At 36.7% G+C, this 8,739-nt stretch overlaps 1 long non-coding RNA gene across 1 annotated transcript; it reads left to right on the forward strand.

Moving 5' to 3' along the window:
* LOC112653665 (uncharacterized) lies at positions 1 to 7,671 on the forward strand. Its single transcript, XR_003132354.3, has 3 exons — positions 1 to 446; positions 1,376 to 1,540; positions 6,257 to 7,671. It is a non-coding gene; the product is annotated as an uncharacterized LOC112653665 (long non-coding RNA).
* Positions 7,672 to 8,739: the final 1,068 nt, after the last annotated feature.

The raw sequence follows: 8,739 nt of genomic DNA on the forward strand, positions 1-8,739 counted from the left end.
CCCCTTCTATGAAATTAAAAACAATAAGAAATAAAATATGTAGTTTTTAGAAATACATAAACCTCTTTAGAAATATATAAAACTATGCATATGAAATAAAACCATCTTTTAAAAGGCAAAAATGATCATAAGTACAGAAATTTGGATGATGGTTGCCACAGGTAGGAGGAGCCTAGGAAATAAGCACAGGAGGTTGTATTGTCAGAGTAAACTGTTAGAATCCTAGGTTTTCTTTTGAGTGAGGGGTTTACTCTCGTTTGTAACACTGTGGAAATGAAACGCCTAACTAAATAAAAGAGGGCTAGGAATGGATCAATGATGAGAATGTGCACTGAACTAATGATGTGATTTATCCAATTTTGTGCGCCGTGAGAGAGAGAGAGGGGAGGATGTTACACACGGCACATGATAGGACATACGTGCGGACAAACATTGCTGCTGGAACAGTGAGTATTATAGTTGTGTGAGAAGGGATGATTTTGTCTCAGCAAAAATCATCTGTCACATTAAGTCAGTGTTAAGAATTTTAATTTTATTTTTTGTTTATATTTCCTTTGTAATCTTAAATTTCAATTTAATAGTTGTCCATGTGCTTATGCAATGAAGTTTCCACTGACTTTTTGGTTTTTATTTACACTATATTGGAGATAATTTAAGTAATCCTTGAAGAGTCCCTGAAATTATTTTTACTTCGGAAGAATTCTGTTTTTCACCTTTAGGAGGCATTGCACTGTACTCTCATTGGTTCCTTTCTCAGGGTCTTTATTCTAGAAACTCCTACAATGAAATCCAGGGATGGCTGAGGGATGCTGAGATGTTTTCACAGTTACGCCACACAAAGTATAAAAGAACCCACAATCGGTGAGGTTAAATTGTGAGACCATATTCTCCTTTCACTTTCACTCATAAGCACATAGTGTTTTCCAGAATCTGTATGACAAGTGATATCACAAGCGATTAACTGCAGAAGCAGGGAAGAGAATCAAGAAGTTACATTTAATTTTGGCTTTTGAATCAGACATTAAACCTTTTTGCCAAATTGCAAACAATGGCATTCTTCTCACTAAATTTCTTTCACGGTGGAAAAATGTAATATATCTTCTTCACAAATATATTATTAATGTTACCAGGTATGGGTTTACAATGGTTATCTTTGAAATGAATCAATAAATATTTTAAACATTTCTTAGTTTTACTTTCCAATCCAAAAAAAAAAATCAGTAGATATTATTCACATAAATAAAAAGCTCTTTGGGATCCTCAGCAGGTTTTTAAGAGTGGGGAGGGGTACAGAACCCAAACCTTTGAGAACTGCTGCTTTAACCTGTATCCTTGTTTTTTTTTTGTTGTTGTTTTTTTTTAATATTCTCACTAGCACTACGCTGAAATTCGTACAACATGAAATACTGTCATCCCTCACATTGTATTGAGCAGCTGGGAATTTATACGAAACTGAGAAGGAACAGGGGAGGCACAGAAGGTTGTCAAGGTGACAGGCTCATGAGAGACAGAAGGCAGCATCTTCGTTGTAAGGAAGTAGGTGAGCAGGTGTACGCTATTGGAGAGGGAGATGATTAAAAACCTGTGGAATTTCTGGAAGAATAAGCCCAAAATTTTTACATGAATGGCATCAAAGGACGCCTAAGACAGCAGGAGAGGGGGAAACAAGAGTATGTGGTCATGGGTGTCTGCTTTCTGATTGTCAAGTCACCATGCTTTACATGGCCTCACGTGGCCTGCTGAGTGATGTCTAGACAGTGGAGGAGCTCTGGTCAGTTTGCCTGAGGCTCAGGACATTGAAAGTAGGACAGCATTGTGGTTAAAATAGGTGCAAATATATACATAAACACACACAAATGGAAGGATGCGCAGATAGCTGTCACATACATACAGATCACTTCCCATAAGCTCCTAGAAAAAAAATTGCATTTACTAGATAATCTCTATTTCAATATTTGATGAAAAATGCAATATCTGGCTCTCTTTTTTTGGCATTCATGTCACTGTAGTAAGATGAACCATATTTTAGGCATTAATAAAATTTCTCAGCCTTTGCTCAAATCCCATGGGGATATAAATCTGAATAATAAACTCAACAAAAACCCATTTCCCAAGAGATTTTATTTATTTATTTGACAGAGAGTGTGAGCATGAGCAGGGGGAGGGGAAGCGGGGGCAGGGGGAGAGGGAGAGGGAGAGGGAGAAGCAGACTTCCCTCCCACCTGCAGGGAGCCTGATGCAGGATCCTGGGATTGTGAGCTGAAGGCAGATGCTTAACCGATTGAGCCACCCAGGTGCCTCTCAATTTTTAAAGAAAATTATACCATATGAGGAAGTTTGAATAATGAAATCTGTGAAATATATATTTATATGCATAAATATATAAAATCTAAGTCTATATAGATAGATTAAATATATTTAAAATCTTATATAAGGTTAAAGCTTCTTATTTCATGAAACTAGTTAGCAACATCATCATTTCATGCCCTGCCCTGCTTTTTTTGGTCTTTCAACTCTGTTTCCTCAGACGACAGTAGACATTATTATTCATTTTATGAAAACTTGGAAAATTTTTGTACCCATGTACTATTCTTCATATAATTGGCAAATTACTTCTAATCAGAAATTCGTAAAAGAAATTCTGCTCCCTTAGGTATTTCGTCAGTAAACTCTGGTTACCTTTATTGTGTTTTTGTAATTGTTGCACACAGATATTTGTTTAAAGCATATAGACTGCATCCATATAACTGAATATATGCCAGAATATCTGAGGCCATGGCATGTGCAAAGCTTGCTACGTTTCTCTGTCCTTAACTCAGGCTGTCATTCTGTTTAATTTGGTATGTTAGAAAAAATGTGCTAATGTCTGTATTTTTTCTCCTCTTGCTTTTCTGAAGTACACAATTACAGAAATTATCTCATTTCAACAGAAAAACACTGCTGGCAACAAGAAAGCATGGAAATCTTCAAAGATCTCTTTTAAGTTTGGAAATTATCCCATAAATTCCTGCAGGCTTAAGAGCCTTTCATGATATTTTTTCTGGAAATCCCTTACCCTTGCCCTCCATGCTCCCCTGGACCACCCCCCACCCCCAATCGTAATAGCTCATCCCACATTTCAATGCTTCTAGCAAAAAGAAAATCCTGCTGAGATCCAGACTCTCTATCCATCAGGGCACAGTTCTCTTAAATTGATGTGCTGAGCTACTAATATTAAGGAAAGGAACAAATTGATTTTAAAAAGTCAATAAAATACAAACCATATGAATTCAAAAGCAGTGTTTAGGATTTCTATATTGTATTGCATTTTTGTATCTGCATAAGTAAGGCTCAGTAGAAAAAGTTCAGTGGTATTGGAACAAGCTAAAGAAAAGGATGTAATACCTCACATCTTTTACATCTACTATAAATCAGAACAAAATTTTTTACTGTGCAGCAGCTAGTAGGGTAGTATTCACAATTTCAGTCTTGCTTTAAAATGCACTCAAAGGAAAACAAAAACAATTACGTGGAAACAATTGGGATATGAGAAGTTATTTAAAAAATATTTGATATTGAATTATAATAGCCCATCCAATAAAATACTTTACTGCCTCTCATTTATATATATTTTATATTCTAGCCTCATAAGTTTAATTTAGGTGGAAGGACTTGACAGCTACCGTCTTGGTATTATGTACATTCCTAGTTAGCTGAGGAAGAAAAATTCAGTTGGTCCTGGAATCTTTGTGTTCAAAGACATGGCGAGTTTCACTAACAATTTGGTCCTGCCTGGATACAACTTGTTTTTCATATTGTCCATCAAAAATCGGTATTATATTTTATTTTTGTTAGAAAAAATAATTTATTTCGTATTAGCCAACAGGAGGGCATTCACCAAGAATGTCACATTACGTATAATTCATTTCAAAGATATAGCTCTAAGTTAACTTAGAAAAACTTGAAAAGCAAGTAGTATGGAGAGCACTGCTATTTACTGTTAGGGTTAAAAAAATGGTGACATGTTTATGGTAACAGTCTGTTCAACCAGACTTGGTTACATAACTTAGTTGTGCAAGAATATGTGTGTAAAGAAAATGTAAGTGGCTTCACATGGTCTCTTGGTTTTTATTTACTATTTTCCCTTAAAAAGTTTTAAAACAAAGTCCAATAACTCTCATGTTGATATCCCAAATGAACCCAAACCAAACCTTTTCCTGTAAATTGTATGAGTTGAGGTCTTTGATTTGAGCTTTTTGATATACTTTATTTTTAAAGTTCAATTCTTTCTTTCTCATGTAATACAGTTGAGAGCCAAAGCTTATTTTGCTTTAAATGGAAGAACCAATTCAATACTAAAATCAACCTGCATTTATGGAGTGCTTTTAAGTGAAAGGGATTGTCGTGGCGGGTCATGTAAGAGGCAAGACCAAGATCACTGGAGTTAAGTGCTTACCCATAAAGCCTGGCTCAATCCTTACTATCTGTGGGAATTTGGGCAAGTTATCAAATCTCTTTTTGCCTATTCTTCATTTATAAAATGGAGCTAATAAGAGAATCTATTTCTTGAGGTTATGGTGAAGATTAAATGAGATAACACTTTGAAAGTGCTTAGCACCCCATCTGATACATAGGTGACCAGAATGCCATAGACTCTCTAACCGTGTCCTCCAAAAACTCACATGTTGAAACCTAATCTCCAATGTGATGGTATTTGGAGGTGGGACCTTTGGATGGTGATTAGATCATGAGGGCACTAATGGGATTATAAAAGAAATCTTATAAAAACCCTTATAAAAAGAAACCTCAGAGAGCTCCCTTGCTCCTTCCTCCAGGTGAGGATACAGTGAGAAAACACCTATAAATCTTGAATCAAGTCCTCACAGACACAGACTCTGATGGCCCTTTGATCTTGGACTTTCCAACCTCCAGATCTGTAGAAATAAATTCCTGTTGTTTATAAGCTACCCAATCTATAGTATTTTTGTTAGAGCAGCCTAAAGGGACTAAGACAAGTAATTATAAATTATTATTATTTTTAAATCTTTTTTTTTAAAGATTTTATTTATTTATTCATGAGAGACACATAGAGAGGGAGAGAGAGAGAGAGAGAGAGAGAGAGAGAGAGAGGCAGAGACACAGGCAGAGGGAGAAGCAGGCTCCATGCAAGGAACCCAATGTGGGACTCGATCCTGTGTCTCCAGGATCACACCCTGGGCTGCAGGTGGCGCTAAACCGCTGCACCACTGGGGCTGCCCAGCAATTATAAATTATAAGAATAAATTAAATGGAATTCTTGATATCATGAAAAAGATTTCTTACTATCAAGAGTTCAGTCCAGTGAAAGGGGCAGCCAAATACATGACTAACAAACATCCTATGAGCCAAGAGTCATCTATATTAGAGGAAAAACAAATAGGTGCAATTAGGGAAAAGGAGGATCATGGAGGAAATGAAAGTTGGAATTGTGTTAAGGAATGGATAGATAATTCACAGAAGGGGAAGCAGAAGAAATATACTCCAGGAACAAAGAGAGTATAAATCAGGTTAGGGAAGGTATTTATGGAACTTGAGCAAAAATTTCATGTAGCTAGAACACATTGTAATTGTCATGGTAGAGTGGACATTCCTAGTGTCCATCCTAAGAAGAAAAGAAAAGAAAACTCTGACGGTGGCCCCCAGGAAGCCAAGAAAAGAAATACTTATCACTCTTTGCATCCCACTGTTTTGGCCTCTTGCTGAGGAGGACATCTATCCAGATGTGTGCTCCTGCATGTGGTTAGTTTCTGTGTAGGCAGTTGAGGAAGCCAAGAAGATAGGATCCTCTAGTGAGCCATAAACTGAAGATGAGATAATTGTATTGCAAATCAGATCTTCCAGTTACACATACTTCTTTGGAATGTTTTCACTTGCATTACCCTCTAGTCTTCAGAAAAGTCAGGTTTAAATATTTCAGCCTTGGGATGCCTGGGTGGCTTAGTTGGTTAAGCATCTGACCCTTGATTTCAGCTCAGGTTATGATCTCAATAGTGTGAGATCCAGCCCCCCCTCAGGCTCCGCACTGGGCTCTGCACTGGGCATGGAGCCTGCTGAAGAGTCTCTCTCTCCCTGTCCCTCTGCCCCCCTTCTTGGCTTACTCTCTTTCTCCCTCTTTCTCTCTCTGTCAAAAAAAAAAAAAAATCAACCTTGTTTCTGGTGTGCTATGGGGTGAAATTGGGGGGATCTACTTGGTAGTACAGGGTAAATATTATAAATGAAACTGTTTTTTCCTATGTAGGGGAAGATTTAATCTTGGAAGAGAATGACATTCCTGCCTTCAGACCACAGAAGAATCAGAAATAATACATTTCCAAGAAAATTTCAAATGATGGATATATGCCAGACCAGGAATTTCCTTCTGAGGGCTTTGGTCGTCTTCGTGATTTAGGTAGATGGCAAAATTATTTACTGAAAGTAAGGATGACAGGTGTGGGTTAGGAGCCTTGAGATGCATTTTCAAACAGTTGCTGTGGCAAGTGCAATAGGGAATCAATTAGAGTTAAATAAAAGAATTGCTGAGTAGCACTTGGGGCCCAGCTGAGGAATGCAATCCAATGCAATTAAGAAAGAAAGGAAAGAAAGAAAAAGAAAGAAGAAAGAAAGCTCTATTCTTTACATTACTAATAAAAAAGATGAAGATACAAGAGAGGCTTTCCTGGAGGAGCTCAGTTTAAAACCTAAAAAGAGAAAAATGTTATCAACAGTAATCAAGGTTGATGTCGAAGAGGTATAATAACAGTATGGTTTCCACTTGAAATCAAGCAGAGCACTTTAGGTGTTGGCAGTACATCTAAGTGAATTTTTAAAATAGGATAATCTAAAGTAAACTGGCAAAGTCCATTGAACAAACAATTAAGTAACTTAATGGTCTGTGCCTTTGTTTAATTGGCTAATTTCTGAAGATACTGTAGGTTATAGGCAATTTCAAGAGGATAATAGATATAATGAAACAAGTAGCAGGAATATGAAAAAAAATTTAAATACAATTAACCAATTGAGCCATAAGTGTGATAATGAAAATCAGTCATGGAATTTAAAGGTGGGATAAAAGTTTTATACGCTATTGTTCCTATTCATTATGTTTTACTTTTCCTAAAATTTCAGAAGCAGTGCTGGGGACTGTGAACATACCTGTGAATCCAAAGATATGGGAATAATTAGAAAACAATAGTCTCCTTTACAGTTCCTACTTGATTTCTCTTATTAACCAGCTAGCAGGAGCTATTCACCATGTATAGGTTGCCGTGCTAACCTCACGAACTGATTCTGGAAGCAAGCCCAGCTTTATCTTTTGGAGATTCACAGATACTCTGTGGCATGTCACAGGGCTTGGAAATCTGCCATTATTTATTCATTCACTGTAGGCACTAAAAGCACTAAAAATTTTGAGAGAAGCCTGCTAAAACAAAACCGTCTTGGTACAGAACAACCTAGGTGTTGATTTTCCAACTCTGATCTGGAGCACATCCCTGGGTAGAGAGGCAGTAAGAGGGAGACGTGAGGAGAGCGGGTAATGGTGGAGAGGTGGAAGAGAATTACAGGCAGATTTCTGCTTCACGTGTTTCCCCAGGACTGGAAAATATTAAGGTCATTTTAGAATTCTTTTGCTGACATCAGAATGGCAACAAGCATAATCTTCAGTACATGTTGTTAAATTACGCTTGTGATTCTTTTACCATCTTAAAAGTCATTCTCTAATAAAAAGATATTCTTAATGAAGAAAGAGAACTAGTTTTCCATTCAAGTTTTCTTCTTTATATCTGTATAAAAACCTCATAAATGAAAATGAGGGCTAATATGAAAATTGTCATTTAACCCAATTACACAGTACGAGCCATGCAGGGGCTTCTGGTTTTGGAGAGCCATTTGGCTAAAGGCTTATTTTTTCTTTTAAAGAATGACATTGTCTCTGTCTTAATGGTGTCAAAATTGCATCATTACCACCTTCCTAATATTGTATTACGAAATGTTAAAAGAATGTATAGGAATGTCGAAAGGAAACGTATGCAGCCAATACCCATATACCTACCTCATCGATTCTATAACTAGCATGTTGCTATTTTTGCTTTGTTATATACCTATATACCTATATACCTATACGATTGACCCATCCTTCTATCCGGCTATTGTTCCATCTTTTTTTTTCTTAGCTCTGCATCTTTTTATAAAATAAGAATGGAATTACTAGTATGTGTATATATCTGGAGACTAACCAGAAGGAGTGTAAAAAATATTTTGTATTTTTCGGACTGTGTTTCTTAGAAGGATTATATTAGTTTCTTATTTGCTGCTGTAAAAAAGAAAAGCCACATAAACTTGCAGGCTTAAAATAACATAAATGTATTTATCTTATGGTTCTGGAGGTCAAAAATCTGAAATCTTGCAGGCTAACATCGAGGTGTCAGCACAGTTAAATTTTTTCTGAAGGCTTTAGAGAAAAATCTGGTTTGCTTATTTTTTTTCTAGCTTCTAAAGGATCCTTTCATTCCTCGGTTTATGGCCCCTTCCTCCTGCTTCAACATGCATCACTCCAAACTCTTCTTCTGTCCTTAAATCTTTCCCTATGATCCTCCTGCCTTCCCGTTATAAGAACCCTTATGATTACGTTAGGCCTGCCCAGATAATGCAAGATAATAAAGCGCTTAAAATGTAATCACATCTGAAAATTCCTTTTGTCATGTTAGGCAACATGGTTACAGATTCTGGGGTTCTGGATGTGGA

The sequence above is a fragment of the Canis lupus genome, chromosome 3 (assembly GCF_003254725.2).
Source record: "Canis lupus dingo isolate Sandy chromosome 3, ASM325472v2, whole genome shotgun sequence".
In the NCBI taxonomy this organism is placed as follows: Eukaryota; Metazoa; Chordata; class Mammalia; order Carnivora; family Canidae; genus Canis; species Canis lupus.